The sequence below is a fragment of the Balaenoptera borealis genome, assembly GCF_965194805.1.
Source record: "Balaenoptera borealis genome assembly, chromosome: 3".
Taxonomy (NCBI): Eukaryota; Metazoa; Chordata; class Mammalia; order Artiodactyla; family Balaenopteridae; genus Balaenoptera; species Balaenoptera borealis.
Genome location: NC_138866.1, coordinates 20,768,517 through 20,790,596, shown reverse-complemented (window position 1 = coordinate 20,790,596; position 22,080 = coordinate 20,768,517). Strand labels below are relative to the sequence as shown.

The 22,080-nt window shown below is 35.4% G+C and overlaps 1 long non-coding RNA gene across 1 annotated transcript in view; it reads left to right on the top strand.

Moving 5' to 3' along the window:
• Positions 1 to 20,401, top strand: part of LOC309625361 — a 60,147-nt gene extending 39,746 nt beyond the window's left edge. The window contains exons 2-3 of the long non-coding RNA XR_014242481.1: positions 5,019 to 9,779; positions 10,098 to 20,401. This is a non-coding gene — a long non-coding RNA (uncharacterized lncRNA). The remainder of the gene's footprint in view (positions 1 to 5,018; positions 9,780 to 10,097) is intronic.
• The last annotated feature ends 1,679 nt before the right edge of the window (positions 20,402 to 22,080 follow it).

Sequence of the window (22,080 nt, the reverse complement as noted above, 5' to 3'; positions counted from 1 at the left end):
GCTTAACTTTTTTTTTTTTTTTTAAACATCTTTATTGAAGTATAATTGCCTTACAATAGTGTGTTAGCTTCTGCTTTATAACAAAGTGAATCAGTTATACATATACAATATGTTCCCATTTCTCTTCCCTCTTGCATCTCCCTCCCTCCCACCCTCCCCATCCCACCCCTCTAGGTGGTCACAAAGCACCGAGCTGATCTCCCTGTGCTATGCGGCTGCTTCCCATTAGCTATCTATTTTACATTTGGTAGTGTATATATGTCCATGACACTCTCTTACCCTGTCACATCTCACCCCACCCCCTCCCCATAACCTCAAGTCCATTCTCTAGTAGGTCTGTGTCTTTATTCCCGTCTTGCCACTAGGTTCTTCATGGCCTTTTTTTTTTTTTCCTTAGATTCCGTATATATGTGTTAGCATAGTGTATTTGTTTTTCTCTTTCTGACTTACTTCACTCTGTATGACAGACTCTAACTCCATCCACCTCATTACAAATACCTCCATTTCATTTCTTTTTATGGCTGAGTAATATTCCATTGTATATATGTGCCACATCTTCTTTATCCATTCGTCTGTCGATGGACATTTAGGTTGCTTCCAGGTCCTGGCTATTGTAAATACAGCTGCAATGAACATTGTGGTACATGACACTTTTTGACCTATGGTTTTCTCAGGGTATATGCCCAGTATTGGGATTGCTGGGTCGTATGGTAGTTCTATTTGTAGTTTTTTAAGGAACCTCCATACTGTTCTCCATAGTGGCTGTATCAATTTACATTCCCACCAACAGTGCAAGAGTGTTCCCTTTCCTCCACACCCTCTCCAGCATTTATTGTTTCTAGATTTTTTGATGATGGCCATTCTGACCGATGTGAGATGATATCTCATTGTAGTTTTGATTTGCATTTCTCTAATGATTAATGATGTTGAGCATTCTTTCATGTGTCTGTAGGCCATCTGTATATCTTCTTTGGAGAAATGTCTATTTAGGTCTTCTGCCCATTTTTGGATTGGGTTGTTCGTTTTTTTGTTATTGAGCTGCATGAGCTGCTTGTAAATCTTGGAGATTAATCCTTTGTCAGTTGCTTCATTTGCAAATATTTTCTCCCATTCTAAGGGTTGTCTTTTGGTCTTGTTTATGGTTTCCTTTGCTGTGCAAAAGCTTTTAAGTTTCATTAGGTCCCATTTGTTTATTTGTGTTCTTATATCCATTTCTCTGGGAGCTGGGTCAAAAAGAATCTTGCTGTGATGTATGTCATAGAGTGTTCTGCCTATGTTTTCCTCTAAGAGTTTGATAGTGTCTGGCCTTACACTTAGGTCTTTAATCCATTTGGAGTTTATTTTTGTGCATGGTGTCAGGGAGTGTTCTAATTTCATACTTTTACATGTATCTGTCCAATTTTCCCAGCACCACTTATTGAAGAGGCTGTCTTTTCTCCACTGTATATGCTTGCCTCCTTTATCAAAGATAAGGTGACCATATGTGTGTGGGTTTATCTCTGGGCTTTCTATCCTGTTCCATTGATCTATATTTCTGTTTTTGTGCCAGTACCAAACTGTCTTGATTACTGAAGCTTTGTAGTATAGTCTGAAGTCAGGGAGCCTGATTCCCCCAGCTCCATTTTTCGTTCTCAAGATTGCTTTGGCTATTCGGGGTCTTTTGTGTTTCCATACAAATTGTGAAATTTTTTGTTCTAGTTCTGTGAAAAATGCCAGTGGTAGTTTGATAGGGATTGCATTGAATCTGTAGATTGCTTTGGGTAGTAGAGTCATTTTCACAATGTTGATTCTTCCAATCCAGGAACATGGTATATCTCTCCATCTATTTGTATCATCTTTAATTTCTTTCATCAATGTCTTATAATTTTCTGCATACAGGTCTTTTGTCTCCTTAGGTAGGTTTATTCCTAGATATCTTATTCTTTTTGTTGCAATGGTAAACGGGAGTGTTTTCTTAATTTCACTTTCAGATTTTTCGTCATTAGTGTATAGAAATGCAAGCGATTTCTGTGCATTAATTTTGTATCCTGCTACTTTACCAAATTCATTGATTAGCTCTAGGAGTTTTCTGGTAGCCTCTTTAGGATTCTCTATGTATAGTATCATGTCATCTGCAAATAGTGACAGCTTTACTTCTTCTTTTCCGATTTGGATTCCTTTTATTTCTTTGTCTTCTCTGATTGCTGTGGCTAACACTTCCAAAACTATGTTGAATAATAGTGGTGAGAGTGGGCAACCTTGTCTTGTTCCTGATCTTAGTGGAAATGGTTTCAGTTTTTCACCATTGAGGACAATGTTGGCTGTGGGTTTGTCATATATGGCCTTTATTATGTTGAGGAAAGTTCCCTCTATGCCTACTTTCTGCAGGGCTTTTATCATAAATGGGTGTTGAATTTTGTCGAAAGCTTTCTCTGCATCTATTGAGATGATCATATGGTTTTTCTCCTTCAATTTGTTAATATGGTGTATCACATTGATTGATTTGCGTATATTGAAGAATCCTTGCATTCCTGGGATAAACCCCACTTGATCATGGTGTATGATCCTTTTAATGTGCTGTTGGATTCTGTTTGCTAGTATTTTGTTGAGGATTTTTGCATCTATGTTCATCAGTGATATTGGCCAGTAGTTTTCTTTCTTTGTGACATCTTTGTCTGGTTTTGGTATCAGGGTGATGGTGGCCTTGTAGAATGAGTTTAGGAGTGTTCCTCCCTCTGCTATATTTTGGAAGAGTTTGAGAAGGATAGGTGTTAGCTCTTCTCTAAATGTTTGATAGAATTCACCTGTGAAGCCATCTGGTCCTGGGCTTTTGTTTGTTGGAAGGTTTTTAATCACAGTTTCAATTTCAGTGCTTGTGATTGGTCTGTTCATATTTTCTATTTCTTCCTGGTTCAGTCTCGGCAGTTTGTGCATTTCTAAGAATCTGTCCATTTCTTCCAGGTTGTCCATTTTATTGGCATAGAGTTGCTTGTAGTAATCTCTCATGATCTTTTGTATTTCTGCAGTGTCAGTGGTTATTTCTCCTCTTTCATTTCTAATTCTATTGATCTGAGTCTTCTCCCTTTTTCTCTTGATGAGTCTGGCTAATGGTTTATCAATTTTGTTTATCTTCTCAAAGAACCAGCTTTTAGTTTCATTGATTTTTGCTATTGTTTCCTTCATTTCTTTTTCATTTATTTCTGACCTGATCTTTATAATTTCTTTCCTTCTGCTGGCTTTGGGGTTTTTTTGTTCTTCTTTCTCTAATTGCTTTAGGTGCAAGGTTAGGTTGTTTATTCGAGATGTTTCCTGTTTCTTGAGGTAGGCTTGTATTGCTATAAACTTCCCTCTTAGCACTGCTTTTGCTGCGTCCCATAGGTTTTGGGTCGTCGTATCTCCATTGTCATTTATTTCTAGGTATTTTTTGATTTCCCCTTTGATTTCTTCAGTAATCACTTCATTATTAAGTAATGTATTGTGTAGCCTCCATGTGTTTGTATTTTTTACAGATCTTTTCCTGTAATTGATATCTAATCTCATAGCGTTGTGGTCAGAAAAGATACTTGATACGATTTCAATTTTCTTAAATTTACCAAGGTTTGATTTGTGACCCAAGATATGATCTATCCTGGAGAATGTTCCATGAGCACTTGAGAAAAATGTGTATTCTGTTGTTTTTGGGTGGAATGTCCTATAAATATCAATTAAGTCCATCTTGTTTAATGTATCATTTAAAGCTTGTGTTTCCTTATTTATTTTCATTTTGGATGATCTGTCCATTGGTGAAAGTGGGGTGTTAAAGTCCCCTACTATGTGTTGCTGTCGATTTTCCCCTTTTATGGCTGTTAGTACTTGCCTTATGTATTGAGGTGCTCCTATGTTGGGTGCATAAATATTTACAATTGTTATACCTTCCTCTTGGATCGATCCCTTGATCATTATATAGTGTCCTTCTTTGTCTCTTGTAATAGTCTTTATTTTAAAGTCTATTTTGTCTGATATGAGAATTGCTACTCCAGCTTTCTTTTGATTTCCATTTGCATGGAATATCTTTTTCCATCCCCTCACTTTCAGTCTGTATGTGTCTCTAGGTCTGAAGTGGGTCTCTTGTAGACAGCATATATATGGGTCTTGTTTTTGTATCCATTCAGCCAGCCTGTGTCTTTTGGTGGGAGCATTTAATCCATTTACATTCAAGGTAATTATCGATATGTATGTTCCTATTCCCATTTTCTTAAATGTTTTGGGTTTGTTATTGTAGGTGTTTTCCTTCTCTTGTGTTTCTTGCCTAGAGAAGTTCCTTTAGCATTTGTTGTAAAGCTGGTTTGGTAGTGCTGAACTCTCTCAGCTTTTGCTTGTCTGTAAAGGTTTTAATTTCTCCATCACATTTGAATGAGATCCTTGCTGGGTAGAGTAATCTTGGTTGTAGGTTCTTCTCCTTCATGACTTTAAGTATATCCTGCCACTCCCTTCTGGCTTGCAGAGTTTCTGCTGAAAGATCAGATGTTAACCTTATGGGGATTCCCTTGTGTGTTATTTGTTTTTTTTCCCTTGCTGCCTTTAATATGTTTTCCTTATATTTAATTTTTGACAGTTTGATTAATATGTGTCTTGGCGTGTTTCTCCTTGGGTTTATCCTGTATGGGACTCTCTGTGCTTCCAGGACTTGATTAACTATTTCCTTTCCCATATTAGGGAAGTTTTCAACTATAATCTCTTCAAATATTTTCTCAGTCCCTTTCTTTTTCTCTTCTTCTTCTGGGACCCCTATAATTCGAATGTTGGTGCGTTTAATGCTGTCCCAGAGGTCTCTGAGACTGTCCTCAGTTCTTTTCATTCTTTTTTCTTAATCTGCTCTGCAGTAGTTATTTCCACCATTTTATCTTCCAGGTCACTTATCCTTTCTTCTGCCTCAGTTATTCTGCTATTGATCCCATCTAGAGTATTTTTAATTTCATTTATTGTGTTTTTCATCATTGCTTGATTCCTCTTTAGTTCTTCTACGTCCTTGTTAAATGCTTCTTGCATTTTGTCTATAGGCTTAACTTTTTAAGAAGCTATAAAAATGTTTTCCAAATTGGTTGTGGCATTTAACACTCCCTCCATTAGTGTATGACTGTTCCATTTACTGCACACCCTCGCCAATACTCCATATGGTCATTCTTTTTAATTTCAGCCATTCTAATATCTGTGTGGTAGTATCTCATCATGGTCTTAATTTGCATTTTCCCATCTCCTAATGACCAGTGATGATGAGCATGAATCCATGTACTTATGTGCCATTGGTATATCTTGTTGAATGTCTACTTTCAATTTTTTTTTAAGTTGGCTGTTTGCTTCCTTATTTTTGAGCCTTGAGAATTCTTTATGTAGTCTGCATGCAAGTCCTTTATTAAATAATCTCCTGCAGTCTGTGATTTTTCTTTTCACTGTTTTAGCAGTGTCTTTTGAAGGGCAGAAGTTTTAAATTTGACAAAGCTCAACTTATCATTTTTAAAACAATTTTTTTAGGTCGTGTTTTTAGTGGGGTGTCTAAAAATATCTTTGCATAACATATGACCATAAATATTGTATCCTGTGTTTGCTTTTATCAATAGAACTTTAATAGTTTGGGGTTTTACATTTAGGTTTATGATCCATTTGAGTTAATATTTCTATGTGAAAAGAGGTATGCATCAAAATTCCTTTTTTTTTGGCATATGGATATCCATTGTTTTAGTAGCATTTGTTCAAAAGACTATTCTATCTCAGTTGAATTGCCTTTGAATTTGTGTTAAAAATCAGTTGATAATATTTGTGTCTATTTCTCGGTTCCTGTTATTAATGTTAAAATCACATAAATTGATACTAGAGCTTTATTATACATCTGATATTCAGGTAGTATTAGCCCTGAAGATTTGCTTTTCTTTTCAATGTTGTTTTGGGTATTCTAGAGTCTTTGCATTGCCATAGGACTTTAGAATTAGTTTCTCAATTTCTATAAAAAGAAACTACTGGAATTTTGATTGGGGTTGAATTGAACCTATAGAACAATTTGGGGATAAATGATATCTTATTAACATTAAGTCTTCTGGCCCAAGAAAAAGATATATCTCTCATTATTTATGTTTCTTTAATTTCTTTTAGCAATATTTTATAGTTCTCAGTGAACATACCTTGAATATATTTTATCAGATTAACTCCTAAGTATTTAATATTTTTATGATACTATAAATCATATTGCTGTTTTTAATTAAATTGTATGTTCCGATTGTTTGTTGCTATAGATATATAATTGATTTTGTATATTTATCTTGTATCCATACTAAATTATATTCTTGCTAATTTACTTATTATTTCCAACAGTTTCTTTGTAGAATTTCTTTTTTTGGCCACGCTGCACCACTTGTGGGATCTTAGTTCCGTGACCAGGGAGTGAACCTGGGCCACAGCAGTGAAAGCACCAAGTCCTAACCACCGGACCACCAGGGAACTCCCATTTTTATAGATTTTTAAAGCCCGTCTATGTAGACAATAATATCATCTGCAAATAAATTCAGATTTATTTTTTCTTTATTATCTCACAATATATTTTTATTGATTTAGTCTTTTTAATTGAATTTTAGTGGATTTACAATATTATATTAGTTGCAGATGTACAGCATAGTGATTCAGTATTTTTAAAGATTATACTCCATTAAAAGTTATTACAAGATAATGGCTGCAATTCTGTGTGCTGTACAATATATCCTTTTTGCTTATCCATTTTATACATAGTAGTTTGTATCTCTTAATCCCATTACTCTATCTTGCCCCTCCCCCTTTTCCTTTCCCCGCTGATAACTACTAGTTTGTTTTCTATATCTGTGAGTCTGTTTCTGGTTTGCTATATATATTCATTTGTTTTATTTTTTAGATTCCACATATAAGTGATATCATACAGTATTTGTCTTTGACATTTCACTAAGCATAATATTCTCTAGGTCCATCCACATTGCTGCAAATGGCACAGTAATATTTCATTATATATAATGAAATATTATATATATATAATACATAATGGTGCTTCTATTTTTAGTTTTATGAGGAACCTCCATATTGTTTTCCATAGTGGCTGCACCAATTTACATTCCCACCAACAGTGTACAAGTGTTCCTTTTTCTCCATGTCCTCACCAACATTTATTATTTGTAGACATTTTGATGACAGCCATCTGACAGGTGTGAGGTCATATCTCATTGTTGCTTTGATTTGCATTTCTCTAATAATTACCTATGTTGAGCATCTTTTCATGTGCCTGTTAGCCATTTGTATGTCTTCTTTGGAAAATTGTCTATTCAGGTCTTCTGCCCATTTATTGATTGGGTTGGGTTTTTTGGATATTGAGTTATATAAGTTGTTTATGTATTTTGGATATTAACCCCTTGTTGATCATATCATTTGCAAATATTTTCTTCAGTTCCATAGGTTGTCTTCTCATTTTGTTAATGATTTCCTTTGATTTTCATTTTGTTAATGGTTTCCTTTGCTGTGCAAAAGGTCCCATTTGTCTAATTTTGCTTTTATTTCTTTAGCCTTAACAGACAGATCCAAAATATATTGCTATGGTTTATGTCAAAGATTGTTCTGCCTGTTTTCTTCTAGGAGTATAATGGTTTCAGTTCTTACAATTGGGTCTTTAATCCACTTTGAGTTTACTTTTCTATATGGTATGAGAAAATGTTCTAATTTCATTCTTTTACATATAGCTGTCCAGTTTTACTAGCAACACTTGTTGAAGAGACTTTCTTTTCTCCATTGTATATTTTTGCCTCCTTTTTCATAGATTAATTGACTATAAGTGTGTGGGTTTATTTGTGGGTTCTCTAGTCTGTTTTTGTGCCAGTATCGTGCAGTTTTGATTACTATAGCTTTGTAGTATAGTCTAAAGTCTGGGCAGGGAGGTGATGCCTCCAGTTGTGTTCTTTTTTCTCGAAATTGCCTTGGCAGTTGGGGTCTTTTATGGTTCCATATAAGTTTTAGGATTATTTGTTTTAGTTCTGTGAAAAACGTCATGGATTTTGTGATAAGCATTGCATTAAATCGTAGATCACTTTGAGTAGTATGGTAATTTTAACAATATTAATTCTTCCAATCTGAGGGCATGGGATATCTTTCCATTTCTTTGTATCATCTTCAGTTTTCTTCATCGGTGTTTTATAGTTTTCAGAGTATAGGTCTTTCACCTCCTTGGTTAAATTTGTTCCTAGGTGTTTTATTATTTTTAATGCTATTTTAAACAGGATTTTTTTTTCCTTTCTCTTCCTGATAATTATTAGTGTATAGAAAAGCAACAGATTTCTATATGTTAATCTTGTATCCTACTACTTTACTGAATTCATTTATTAGTTCTAACAGCTTTTGGGTGGAGAGGATATAAAGTATCATGTCATCTGCAAATAGTGACAGTTTTACATCCTCCCTTCCAATTTGGATGCCTTTTATTGCTTATATTTGTCTGATTTCTGTGGCTAGGACTTCCAATACTATGTTAAATAGAAGTGCTGAGAGTGGGCATCCTTGTCTTGTTCCTGAATTTAGAGGAAAGATTTCAGCTTTTCACCACTGAGCATGAAGTTAGCTGTTGGTTTGTCATAAATGGTCTTTATTATGTTGAGATATGTTCCCTCTATACCCATTTTGATGAGAGTTTTATCATGAATTAATGTTGAATTTTATGAAATGCTTTTTCTGCCTCTGTTGAGAAGATCATGTAATTCTTATGCTTCCTTTTGTTAATGTGGTATGTCACAGTGATTGATTTGCAAATTTTGAGCCATCCTTGCGTCCATGGACTAAATCCAGTTTGATCACGGTGTATGATCCATTTTATGTATTTGGATTAGGTTTGCTAATATTTTGTTAAGGATTTTTGCATCTATATTTATCAAAGATATTGGCCTATATTTTTCTCTTTTTTTTGTAGTGTCTTTGTCTGGTTTTGATATCAGGGTAATAGTGGCCTCGTAGAATGAATTTGGGAGCGTTTCATCCTTTTCAGTTCTTTGGAATGGCTTCAGAAGGATAGGTATTATCCCTTCTTTATATGTTTGGTAGAATTCTCCTGTGAAGCTGTCTGGTCCTGGACTTCTGTTTGCTGGGAGTATTTTTTTTTTTTAATTACAAATTCAATTTCACTACTAGTGATTGGTCTGCTCAAATTGTCTGTTTCTTCTTGATTCAGTCTTGGCTTTCAGTCTGTTCCACAAATGTGTGATTTAGGTTCCAGCCAAAGAGGTGGGTAGATAGAATTGGGAATCTTCTCTCCATGTCTTTCTTTTCTGGGATTCCCTCTCTATGACTAGTGGTCATAGTTTCCCCAGATTCAGTCTTCTATTTTCCCCAGACCAGAAAGATTACAGTTTTCCACTGTTCTGCTTACTGTAGATATTTCACTGTCTGAGACTAATGATAAAAGCTGTGAAAATAGGAACTCATTTCTTACAAATCCCCTACTCTAGTTATAGACTCTCAACCAAAATATATCTTCTTCTCTTTAATCTCCAGTTTGTATTATATTCAGAATTTATAGATGTCATCTACAGGTTGTTCTATAGTGGAATATTATTCAGCCACTACTGGATGCAGAGAAGTGTTCTGTACTTGCTTTTTATATATTCTCTGACATTTCCCTCAATTTTAAACTCTGATTTTTAGCCATGGTTTATTTAGTATGCCTGTGTCTAACCTCACTACCATTTCAGTATGCTACCTCTAATGTATGTGAACTTAGAAACTAAATCTCCTGGCATGAAGAATTTGGTCCAAATGAAGAATAGATGGTCTCAGAGACATTCTTTTTTTTTTTTTTTTTAATTTATTTATTTATTTATTTATTTATGGCTGTGTTGGGTCTTCGTTTCTGTGCGAGGGCTCTCTACAGTTGCGGCAAGTGGGGACCACTCTTCATTGCGGTGCGCGGGCCTCTCACTATTGCGGCCTCTCCCGTTGCGGAGCACAGGCTCCAGACGCGCAGGCTCAGCAGCTGTGGCTCACGGGCCCAGTTGCTCCGTGGCACGCGGGACCCTCCCAGACCAGGGCTCGAACCCGTGTCCCCCGCATTAGCAGGCAGACTCCCAACCACTGCGCCACCAGGGAAGCCCTCAGAGACATTCTTATATCTATAAAGATTATGACATTAATTACATAAATTTTGTGTAACAAAGTTTGGCTGCTTTCAAATTTTACTTAATCACTTCCAGGATTTTATTTTTGCTGTAGTTTTTTAAATTAGAAATTCATAAACTCTCATTTATGAAATTTTACAAAGCCAAATGTTTTTCTTATGCATGTACAGACTCTCATGGACACCTACAGACATGCTTTTTAAAATTTGAGCCAATTTTTAACTTTCAACAGCTTGAGAGAAATATGTGCAACCCCCTCTTAGATTTATCTTTATTAATTATAAAAACGATGTAATGATGTAAACATATTGGTTAGGCTGAGTATGTGGGGTAAAAACTAAAATTCATTTCCAACTATTGATAACCAAAGGTGGATTTTTGATTCAGAATTTATTGCTAATCTTGCAACAGTATTTTTTATAAAATGAAGCATTTGATATTTTCTTTTTTAAAAGCTGTCCCTAGGATGCCCTTGTAAGTGAAAGGCTTAATAGGTTTTATGGCTGTGAATTATTTTCACCAATATTTGAATACGTAATGTATTCTAGAAGTGCTGAGTCTATTCTTCAGTTCAGTACAAGCTCACATAACTTATTGAAACTTTGTTCAGTTTCTCATTTTTTCTATTCATATTTGATTTCAGAACATTCTGTACTTTTTCACAACTGAGCTAAGCTTGAAGCTTAGGGATTTACCAATACTCTATGCACTTTTGAACTTTGCCATCTGGTTCTAAGAAATACATGTTCTTTTTGTTCTCATGCATAAAAATACATTATTTGGAAAGTGTTTTTACTTCAGTTTTATCTAAAAAAATCTAACCCAGATGAATGGATGAGGTTGATATCTCCATTCAACCACTCATATCTTTGTATTTCTCAAACCAGGTATTTTCTATTTTACACAATCAGGCTAAATTTGAAAAATAAAGAAGCAGAATCTCCATTTCTCCCTTTGGATTCCCACTAGTTAGTTAGTTGGATGTGACTAAAATAAAATTTTCTTTGCTGGCTCCTGAAGACCAAACAGAGGAAACATATTTGGAATATGAAAATAAATGCAAGCAATTTTTTATTAACTTACAGTGAGCATCTTTCACACATTAAGATGTATCATTGTTATCAAAGAAATAATTAACAGAGCAAGGAGAAATTACATGTGGCTGAAGTGAGTGAAAACCATCCTTTAACCCTCAGATGAATTAGAAATATTATGGTAGAAAAATTGTTTGAGGGTGATCTGAAAGTGTCTAAGTAATAGGAATAAATAATATTAAAGAGAAAATAGAATATCAAAAAGTCTCCAAATGACAGTCTCCAGTGGGAAATGATAGGAGCCTTGAGGAAAAAGATTTCAAGAAGTGTATTCTCATCCAGGTGCCAGACAAAATTCTCTAATAGACCTGAGCATTTTCTTTCATATTTCTGAGTCCTGAGTCATTACAATAATTAGAATATGCTACAGTGATGACTGTGGATATCCATGAAAGGAACAGTGTGTTTAACTCAGGGACTGGTTCATGGCTCCAACCTATGTGAGTTTTAGCAAAGTTGTTAAATGATCATAAGTTATAGTTACTAGTGACTAAGGCTAAAAATCGAACTTGTGACTTAACATAACAACAATACCTGTTGATCAGATGAAGATGTCTAAGCCATCCACTTATTTTTTTTTTTTTTTTGACGTGGCTGTTCTTGGCAGACATTAAGCAAAATCAAAATATACTTTAGATATGGAACCTGACAGTTGTATAAGAAAACTCTAGCAAAAGGAAGGGAATTCAAGGACTGAGTGAATATAGACTCTTTCGGAGGATTGACTGGGACCTAGGCACCAGAATGGGAAGATGCAATGAATTTCTGGTCAATCCAGGAAAATTGGGAAAATGGTGGCATCTAACCACAAAACGACAAATTAACCTTTTCTGCATGGAACTGGCAAACATTAAAAAAGCTGATTGAGCTGCAACTTACGGTGGCAAGACTCCTGGAATCTTGGGAGGTAGCAATCTCAGCTGATTGCAGCCCAAGCAGCCAAAGAGCTGGTGGCAGAAAATAAGCAGAGGGGGCAATTCTTCAGAGAGGTGTTCTAGCTGCTTTCAGGATTCTGGGTATGCTTTGTGTGAGGGAAAGAAGGGAATCATGTACTCTGATGAGGATATGTTCAATGTATAAGACTGACAATGACACCTTCCATGGAATTCTGTTAGGAAACAGCACACACACTCAGGTTTCTCTTATGGGTAAGGTAAAATTGATTTCATAGATGTGCAAAATACACATTTAATGTTTTATATACATGTGTATAGGTATATTTTTTAGCTATAATTCTTAATATTACTGGAGATTGTTTTTCCCCCATATTTTAAGAATTCTATGTTTCTGGAAAAGGGAGCAGACTACATACAAGTAGCCCATAAATGAATTAGCTGGAGAAATTCTTGAAAGATTGTATGAATTGTGACACTACCTATATTCCTATTTTGGACTGGAAAGGCAAGTGTAATATTCTGAGACTTGAGTGCCATTTAAAAAAATAGGTTAGAAAGAAAAGGATGAATTAGTTTGGAATTAGCAGAAGATTATGGTTGAGAGTAGGCCAACACACAGCTAGGCCTAATGTCCAAAAGTCAGGACAGCCATAATGGTGATTTTAAATGGGAATTCTGAGTCATCTCAGCAGAACCCTGGAATGTGGGCAGCATTTAGATATGGGAAGTAGAACCTATAGAATCTGGGGTGAAGGTGACTATGTGAGTGAGTTGTTTCCACGTGTGACTGGTCCTTAGGCTCTGGACCAGTGTAGTAGCAAGTATGTTATCTCTGGAAACATGTTCATGGTGACTAGAGGAACTTTGATATAGAGGCAAAACAAAAGTCTAGGAGTAAGAGTGCCTTGGGTTGGAGGATGCTTGTGGGTTAAATAACACCTATTTCTTATCTGAGAATGTCAGGAAAATGGAACAAAGCCAAAGATTCAGCTGTGCAGAAATTTAGACAAAAATGAAAGTGGGTGGCAGGAGAATTTAGTTAGACCTTGACAGAAAGAAGTCTAAGTTCACTTTCTGTGATAGGCAGATTACTTCTCTTCTACTCTGCTTATACATGTACGTGTCAAAGCAGTTGTGTTCTTGCATTGCAAAATACCATTGATCTCTGATGCAAATAAAATCTTGATACATCCAAATTACCTTTCCCTAATCATAATTCATTTACATAATTCACCACCACTGTTTACTGTTTTTTCTCTACACACAGTTTTGCCATTGTGATTGGGTGGTTTATTTACTAAAGATACCAGCTGCTCTCTGTAGAGGCAGAGACAGAAGGTCTCCTTGGAGAAGCTCTTATTTGTCCTAGAAAGGTCATGTAGCCCTTTGGTTATTTGCATGTAGAGTGAGTAAGCATCTAATTCCCTAGGAATGTGTTGATAGAACCCCATATGTTTTATCTGTAGCTTTGTTCCTTCTTAGTTTTATTTTTTAAGTTATAATATGTTTTATTTCTTCTTTATTTATTGATCAGATTAGTAATGGCATGTCACTCAAGCTCCTAAGGCTTTGATTATTGAATACTGAACATACTGTAAAAGGAAATTGTGTCCATGTGCTTATGGATCTTTGAGAATAAAATGTTAACACAAAGTTTAAAACATTTACATTTTAAATTTCTATTTGCTAAGAAAATTCAACATATTAAGGGTCATTTTCTTATTAGATACATTTTTTATGTCTACCTGGTAGGCAGAATTCTAAGAATGATCCCCAATGCTCCTCCATCTGTATAACCTCCTCCCTTTTGAGTGTGGGTGGAACCTGTGAAAATGATGAGATATTATGATTATTTTACAGTATATAGCAGAAGGGAGATATTTGGGTGGGCCTAATCTATTTACATGAGCTCTTTAAAATAGAAAAGCTTTGTTTCTAGCTGGTGATAGAAAGGGAAAGCAGAGAGAGTCAAAGCATGAGAAGAATTCAACACACTATAGCTGGCTCATGGACACAAGGGGCCACATGACAAGAAATTCAGGGGCCTCTAGAAATTCAGGGTCCCCTGCTTATAACCAGCAAGAAAATGACAACCTACCAGTTCTACAAATGTAAGAAACTGAATTCTGACAGCAACCTAAATGAGCTTGGAAGCAGAACCATCCTCAGCTCCTGAGGGTCGGAGCTCAGCCTAATCGACCACTTGATTCTGGACTGTGAGACCATAAACAAAGAGCTTGGTCAGACCCATCTGTATTTCGGAGCCATGAAAAGTGCAAGACAATAAATGAGTATTGTTTTAAGCCACTAACTTTGTGGCAAATAGTTACACAAAAATAGAAAACTAATAGAGCCTACTATATGCTCTGTGTGAGGTATGGAAAACACAAGATGGATAGAACACTGTCGCTTCTTTTGAGATGTTTAGAGCATAGTAAACAAGACAGATGCATAAACACCAAAGATAATTATAATGCATTACCTGAAATGAAAGAAGTTCTTTATAAAATACTATGGGAATACAGATATATGGTGGAGAATTCTGCCTGGGGAAATCAGGAGAGACATTTCAGAGACTGTGATTGTTGGCTTCTATCAATATAATGAAAAAGTAATATGGAACAGGGACAAATAATATTACCAGGTAAAAGAGACACAAATTCTTAATGCATGAATATTCACACCCTTACAAAACTGATTGAAGGCACAGTGAAGGTCAGTTTCAATTTTATAAGAAATTAACTGGCATAAGTGTGAGTGTACCTTAGTGTTTACGAAATAATTCTATCTCAGAATATTCATTTTATCACGTTACAGAGATTTTCCTGCAAGCATGTTCTGGCTAAGCAGTACCAATCCTCAATGAGTAACTTAATTGAATTTCTACGATGTATGTAATAGCTTCACTAAGCTCAGGAAAGTAAGTATTAAGCTTTGCAAACTGTACCATCAGATAACATTAGATTCAGCTGGGAGTGTCTCAAACCCCAAATAACAGTGGCCTTAATAAGACAGAATAATTTCTCTGTCATGTAAAAGTCTTGAAATTGGCAGTTGCCTGGGGGTGGTTATGGTGACTTCATGGTGTCAGGAACATGGATTTTATGACTCTGAAGCATGTGTGGCTTATATTCTCCAGGTAATCTCATAATCTATTTGTCTGTTAGCTCTCCATGATATACATTATATTCCACTTAGTGGGAAGGAGTAAGGATGATTATATTAACCCTCCTTTCACATCCCAGTAATGTTATTACCTAGAAGTTGCACATATTACTTCCACTTATAAATTATTGATTAGGCCTTATTCATATAGTTACTAGCAGCAAGGAAGGCTAGAGAATGTAGTTCTATTTCAGATGGCTCTATGCACTACTAAAAGTCATAGATCCTATTATTGTTCATTACAAAAGTTATGCACCTTGTACAAGTATCAACTAAGAATAAGCACCCATTTATTATCCTTAAGTTTTAAATTTAAGTATACTTTAAGAAAGGCTGAGCCAGTTTTAACATACTAGTGGTGTTTTAAGATACTATTATAACACCGTTTCCCAAACTTCTTAACATCAGATGATAATAGGTCATTTAACAATGAAATTGGAAGAAAGTATAGACATACAAAGAACTATACTCATACATAGACTATATGATAGTTATTCATTTTTTTAAATGTATTTTTTTCAAGTCTTTATGGAATTTGTTACAGTATTGCTTCTGTTTTATGTTTTGACTGTTTGGCCACGAGACATGTGGGATCTTAGTTCCCCGACCAGGGATCAAACCCGCACTCCCTGCATTGGAAGGCAAAGTCTTAAGCACTGGATCGCCAGGGAAGTCCCTAGTTATTCATTTTTAAAGGGAGAGCATAACATATACTTTTTTCTAGGATATAGTGTTATTCCCTAACCTTTAAGAACTGGAAATTTAGGAAAAACAGTTTATAATCTTTTTTTTTTGTTTGTTTAACATCTTTATTGGAGTATAATTGCTTTACAAGGGTGTGTTCATTTCTGCTTTATAGCAAAGTGAATCAGCTATACATACACGTATATCCCCATATCTCCTCCCTCTTGCGTCTCCCTCCCACCCTCCCTATCCCACCCCTCTAGGTGGTCACAAAGCACCGAGCTGATCTCCCTGTGCTATGTGGCTGCTTCCCACTAGCTATCTATTTTACATTTGGTAGTATATATATGTCCATGCCACTCTCTCACTTCGTCCCAGTTTACCCTTCCCCCTCCCTGTTTCCTCTAGTCCATTCTCTATGTCTGCATCTTTATTCCTGTCCTGCCCCTAGGTTCTTCAGAACCATTTTCTTTTTTTTTAGTTTCCATATATATGTGTTAGCAGACGGTATTTGTTTTTCTCTTTCTGACTTACTTCACTCTGTATGACAGACTCTAGGTCCATCCACCTCACTACAAATAACACAATTTCGTTTCTTTTTATGGCTGAGTAATATTCCATTGTATATATATGTCACATCTTCTTTATCCATTCATCTGTCGATGGACACTTAGGTTGCTTCCATGTCCTGGCTATTGTCAATAGAGCTGCAATGAACATTGTGATACATGACCCTTTTTTTTTTTTTTTAAACAAACAGAGGAAGCTAAGACAGTATGTTTTTTTTTATATTGCTAGTTCTTCTGTTTATTTTATTATTTTTTTAATGAACTCTAGAGTCAGCCAGAATTGACTTTTTTTTTATTTTATTTTATTTATTTATTTATTTATTTATTTTACTTATGGCTGTGTTGGGTCTTCGTTTCTGTGCGAGGACTTTCTCTAGTTGCGGCGAGCGGGGGCCACTCTTCATCGCGGTGCGCGGGCCTCTCACTATCGCAGCCTCTCTTGTTGCGGAGCACAGGCTCCAGACGCGCAGGCTCAGCAATTGTGGCTCACGGTCCTAGTCGCTCCGTGGCATGTGGGATCTTCCCAGACCAGGGCTCGAACCCGTGTCCTCTGCATTAGCAGGCAGATTCTCAACCACTGCACCACCAGGGAAGCCCCACCCTTTTTTTTTTTTTAACATTTTTATTGGAATATAATTGCTTTAAAATGGTGTGTTAGTTTCTGCTAGTTTATAATCTTAAAGTGAGTTACTCACATAATAATTAGAGTGCAAGTTACTAAGAAGACTATGGACACAAATTTATGTCCATAAAATTTTAAATTTATGCAGCTTACAAATAAGATCAAATTTAGCTAATCTAATTTGACTGGAGATGGCAAAGACACTTTCAAGGGAGCTTGAGTGAGCATAATATATAAGCAGGTAGTTTTTTTGGGGGGGGTAACAATTCCTTATTTAGAACTTGATAAATGTTAGTGTGTGTCATGGCGACTTGGATGAGTGTTGGTCAAGTCTTCCCCAGAAAAAAAGGGGGTTGGAAGTAAAAAGCTACCCCTAGTAGCCTTGAAAAATAACCTCAGAATCATAATAGATGTGAAAGTCAGCAGATTTGTAGTCACTGGAGAGAGCAGAATGGATTTGGAGCTCCTCAAAAAGCTCTATCCTCAGAGAATTGTTACTATTTGATCTATTTGGCAGCTTTCCATCTTTTCTTTATTTGTAGAGTCTGTCTTTATTTGACCTGACTCAGAGCTCACTCAATGAGGAAAGCCCTATCCCCAGGACATTTGTCAAGAAACATGTTAGCAGCAATTATTTAATACTGTAGATGGCTGGAATGGCTAGAGCAATTGAGGCAAATAAGAAACTGGCCAAAAATGTTCAGAGGAAAATATGAGGAATGAGAAACATAAGGCAGAGATTGGTGAAGTGTGTTAAAACAAACATGATTCAACAACAAGCTGTCTATAAAAGATATGCTTTAGATTCAATGAGAAAAATAGATTGAAAATAAAAGGATGGGAAAAGATATACCATGCAAATAGTAAACCAGGAGAACAAAAGTGAGTTACTAATATTAGATTAAAAAGACTTAAAGTAAAAATTATTATTGAAGATAGAATGACATTTAAAATTACGAAAGGGTCAATCTATCAGGAGGACATAATATTAAACATATATGAACCTAACAGTGAATTCTCAGAAGACATGAAGCGAAAACTGACAAAATCGAAGGGAAAATAGACAGTTCAATGATAATAGTTGTAGAATTCAATACTCTATTTCCAACAATAAACAGAACAGCCAGCCAGAAGACCAACAAGTAAATAAAAGTTGTGAAAATAGTATAGGCCATCTAGGTCTAACAGACATATAAAGAATACTCCGTCCAACGGCAATAACAGAATACGCATTTTTCTCAAGTGCACATGAGACATTCACTAGAGTAGACCATATATTATACCATAAAACAAGCCAAAATAAATTTAAAAGGATTGAAATCATATAAAGTGTGTTCTCTCACTATAATGGACTAAATTTAGAGATTAAAAATGGAAGTAAATTTGGAAAATTCACAAATATGTGGAAATGAAACACTTTCATAAATAACCTAAATGACAAATGGGTCAAAGGAGAAATAGAAAAAGTGAATGAAAAATGCTTTGAGACACAAGAAAATGATAATACAAGATACCAAAACTTATGCAGTGCAGCTAAAGCAGTGCTCAGAGGAAAATTTGTAGCAATAAATAAATGCTTGCATTAAAAAGTTAGAAAGTCCTCAAACCAATAACATAACCTTAAGAAACAATAAAAAAGAGAACACCAAGCCAAAGTAAAAAGAATGAAGGAAATAATAAAGACTATAGTGGAAATAAATGAAATAGAGTGTAGAAAAACAATAGAAAAAAAGTCAACAAAACCCAAATTTAGTTCTTTGAAAAGATCAACAAAACTGACAATCTTTTAGCTGGATTGACCAAGAAAAATTTACAGAAGACTCAAGTTACTAAAATTAGGAATTAAAAAAGAGCATCAGTACTGAATCATATAAATATGATTATGAGAACACTATGAACAACTGAATGCCACTGTGTTAGGTAATTTAGATGAAAGGGACCAATTCCTAGAAAAATATACACTACTAAAATTCAAGAAGAAACAGAAAATCTGAATAGCCTCAAAACAAATTTTAAAAAATTAGTACATTGAAACCTTACTAGAAAGAAAAGTCTGGAATTCACTGATAATTTTTACCAAATATTTAAAGAATAAACAATGCCAATCCTTCACAAACTCTTCTGGAAAATAGCAAAGAAGAGAATAATTGCTTTGATACCAAAACCAAAGACATTATAAAAAAAAAAAGAAAGCTAAAGGCCAATATCCCTTATAAATATCAGCACAAAATCCTCAACAAAATGGTAGTAAAGTGAATCCAACAACATATAAAAAGGATGATATAAAATGACCAAGTGAGATTTAGACAAGAATGCAGTTGTTTTAACATGTGAAAATCAGTGTAATACACTATATTAATAGAATAAAGGACACAAACCATATGATAATAGATGTAGAAAAATCATTTGATAAAATCAAACCCTCTTTCATGAGAAAAAAGAAAACCAAAAAAACAAACCTAAAAACAGAAAACACTCAGTGACCTAGGAATAGAAGAGAACTTCTAGGAAAATGCGCAGCTAACATAATACTTAATGGTGAAGGGGCTGAATGCTTTTCCTTCAAGAAAAGGATGCCTATTCTCATCACTTCCATTTAACATTGCACTGGATATTCTAGTGGGGGCGACTAGACAAGAAAAAGAAACAAAAGTCATACAGATTAGAAATGGAGAGTTAAAACCATCCCTATTCTCAGATAACAATTAGGTAAGACAAAGAGATAAAAGGTATCTAGACTGGAAATGAAGTAAAACTACCTCTATTTTTAGGTGATAATTTTGTATACAGAAAATTCTAAAGAATCCATGAAAAGTGACTAGAATTAGTAAACAATTTCAACAAGCTTTCAGGATACAAGTTCAATATACAATACAAAAATTTATAGCATTTCTATTCACTAGCCATGAACATTCTGAAAATAAAATTAAGAAAACAATTTTCTTTATGACAGCATCCAATAGATTAAAGTATGAATAAATTAAATAGGCTGCAAAACTTTTACACAAAAATCTGCAAAACACTGTTGAATTAAATTAAAAAAAGAAGTAAACAAATGGAAATACATCCCTCGTTCCTAGATTAGTAGATACCATCTTAAGAATGACATTATTCCTCATCTGATCTGCAGATTCAATGCATCCTTTTTTTTTTTTCCAGAAATTGAGGAGCTGATCCTAAATTTCATATGGAAATGCAAGGGACACAAATAGGTTTAGTGGGTAACAGAACAATATTTTATAAATGTAGTTGAATATATCTTGGAGAATTTTTCTTTACCCTGCCCCTTCTCCAACTTGAGGAGACTTTAAGATTGAGACTATTATTCAAGGAAGAATAAATATTAAATGGCCATGTTTTCCCTCCCTTCTCTACTGAATACAAACCATGAGTTTGGTTCAGGGGGTAAAAAAAAGCAAGTACCTGGTATAAAACAGAACAGAAACATTTTAAATTAGGACACAGGGACCACTGGAGTGTGTTTACAAAACTTCTGCCCCATGAGATCTTCCTAAGATGCATTGACATGCCCTTCTCAACATGGGAGAATTGAGCATAGTATTTTGATTTTTAAAATGTCTCCGCAAGCTCTGCAGTTCCTCTTAGCAGCCCAGTGGGAGAAACTCAGGCTGCTGCCTCTGAATTTAATCAACAGAAATGAATAATGCTTATTCAGGGAAATGACCTGCATTTTGTCAGATGCCATGCTCTGCACAGCCTTCTCTCCATGGTACAGCCAGACAGCATGCAGTGCCACAGTGTACAAGGTTGGCTGCTGGGAAAGAAATCATGGCAAGCCAAGGCTGTGCCACAATCCAGTGAGGAGAGATGGAGGTGAAGATTCACCATCCTGGAGAAACATAAGGGAAACAAGTACTGTAATAGGCACTGAGTTGATACCGTTCATTACAAGACAGTTTCTGATAGAAGCATCTGTCTTTATCCCTGTACTCCTGGTTGTTAAAGCCAGATATGGCTTAGGTGTGGATAAGAGAAGCTGCTGTGGTTAGGAGAATGGGCTTTGAGGGAGATAAACGCAGGCTTGGGTTCTAGCTCTGGAACTTGCACAAGCAAAGTAACATAGCCAAAGTCTCACACCTACTATGATTCAGTTTCATCCACTGCAAGATGCTGAAAATAGTAGTTTTCTTCATAGAGTTGCTGCAAGGATTAAATTACATAAAGCGTAATGTGTTTTTACCATAAGTGACAGTTAATAATATTAGTTTTATTAAATATTAAGCTGATGTTTACTTTATATCATTATTATAGCCAGCCTTGGTAGATTTCCAGAGTTTGAGCCCAATTCTCTTAATTAGATAAAGGATTGGGTTGGCAGAGTTGTAAAGATTTTTCCCCAGAAGTTATCCTAAACCTGGGATATGACTAATCTTCCAAGCTCATCACTTTTATGGAACTTGGATTATAGTGGGTCATATGGGAGAAAAGGCTGAGGGACTTTCATAGTTGCCAGACTCAAGGAATGCACACATCCTCAACTAGAAAGAAGAACGAGAATGGTGTTTGGAACTATTCTGGCATATTGGTCTCATAAGGAGGTCAAATGATTGTGTGTGTGTGTGTTTATACACTACCAAATGGGTTGGCAGTGATTCTTTTATAATATTCATGTATTTTTAAAGATAAGGGAAGTAAGTTATGCTACTCATTAAACAGCAAATAGTTTTCCAATTGTTTGTCTTGAAACAAGGTCTTCTGATTCTCAGCTTGTTGAGTTTTTCTTGAGGCTGCAGAGGAGAAAGAAAAGCAAGCTTGAACACTGACCATCATAGCTTCCAAAGGAAAGTAGAACTTTAACAAATCCCATGGTGATAAGTAGAGGAATACCAGAGGAAGTCCTTTTTTCACCAACCCCATAAAGGCAAGAATTGCCAATCTTTTTTCCTGCAATCTGTCAGTATGCAT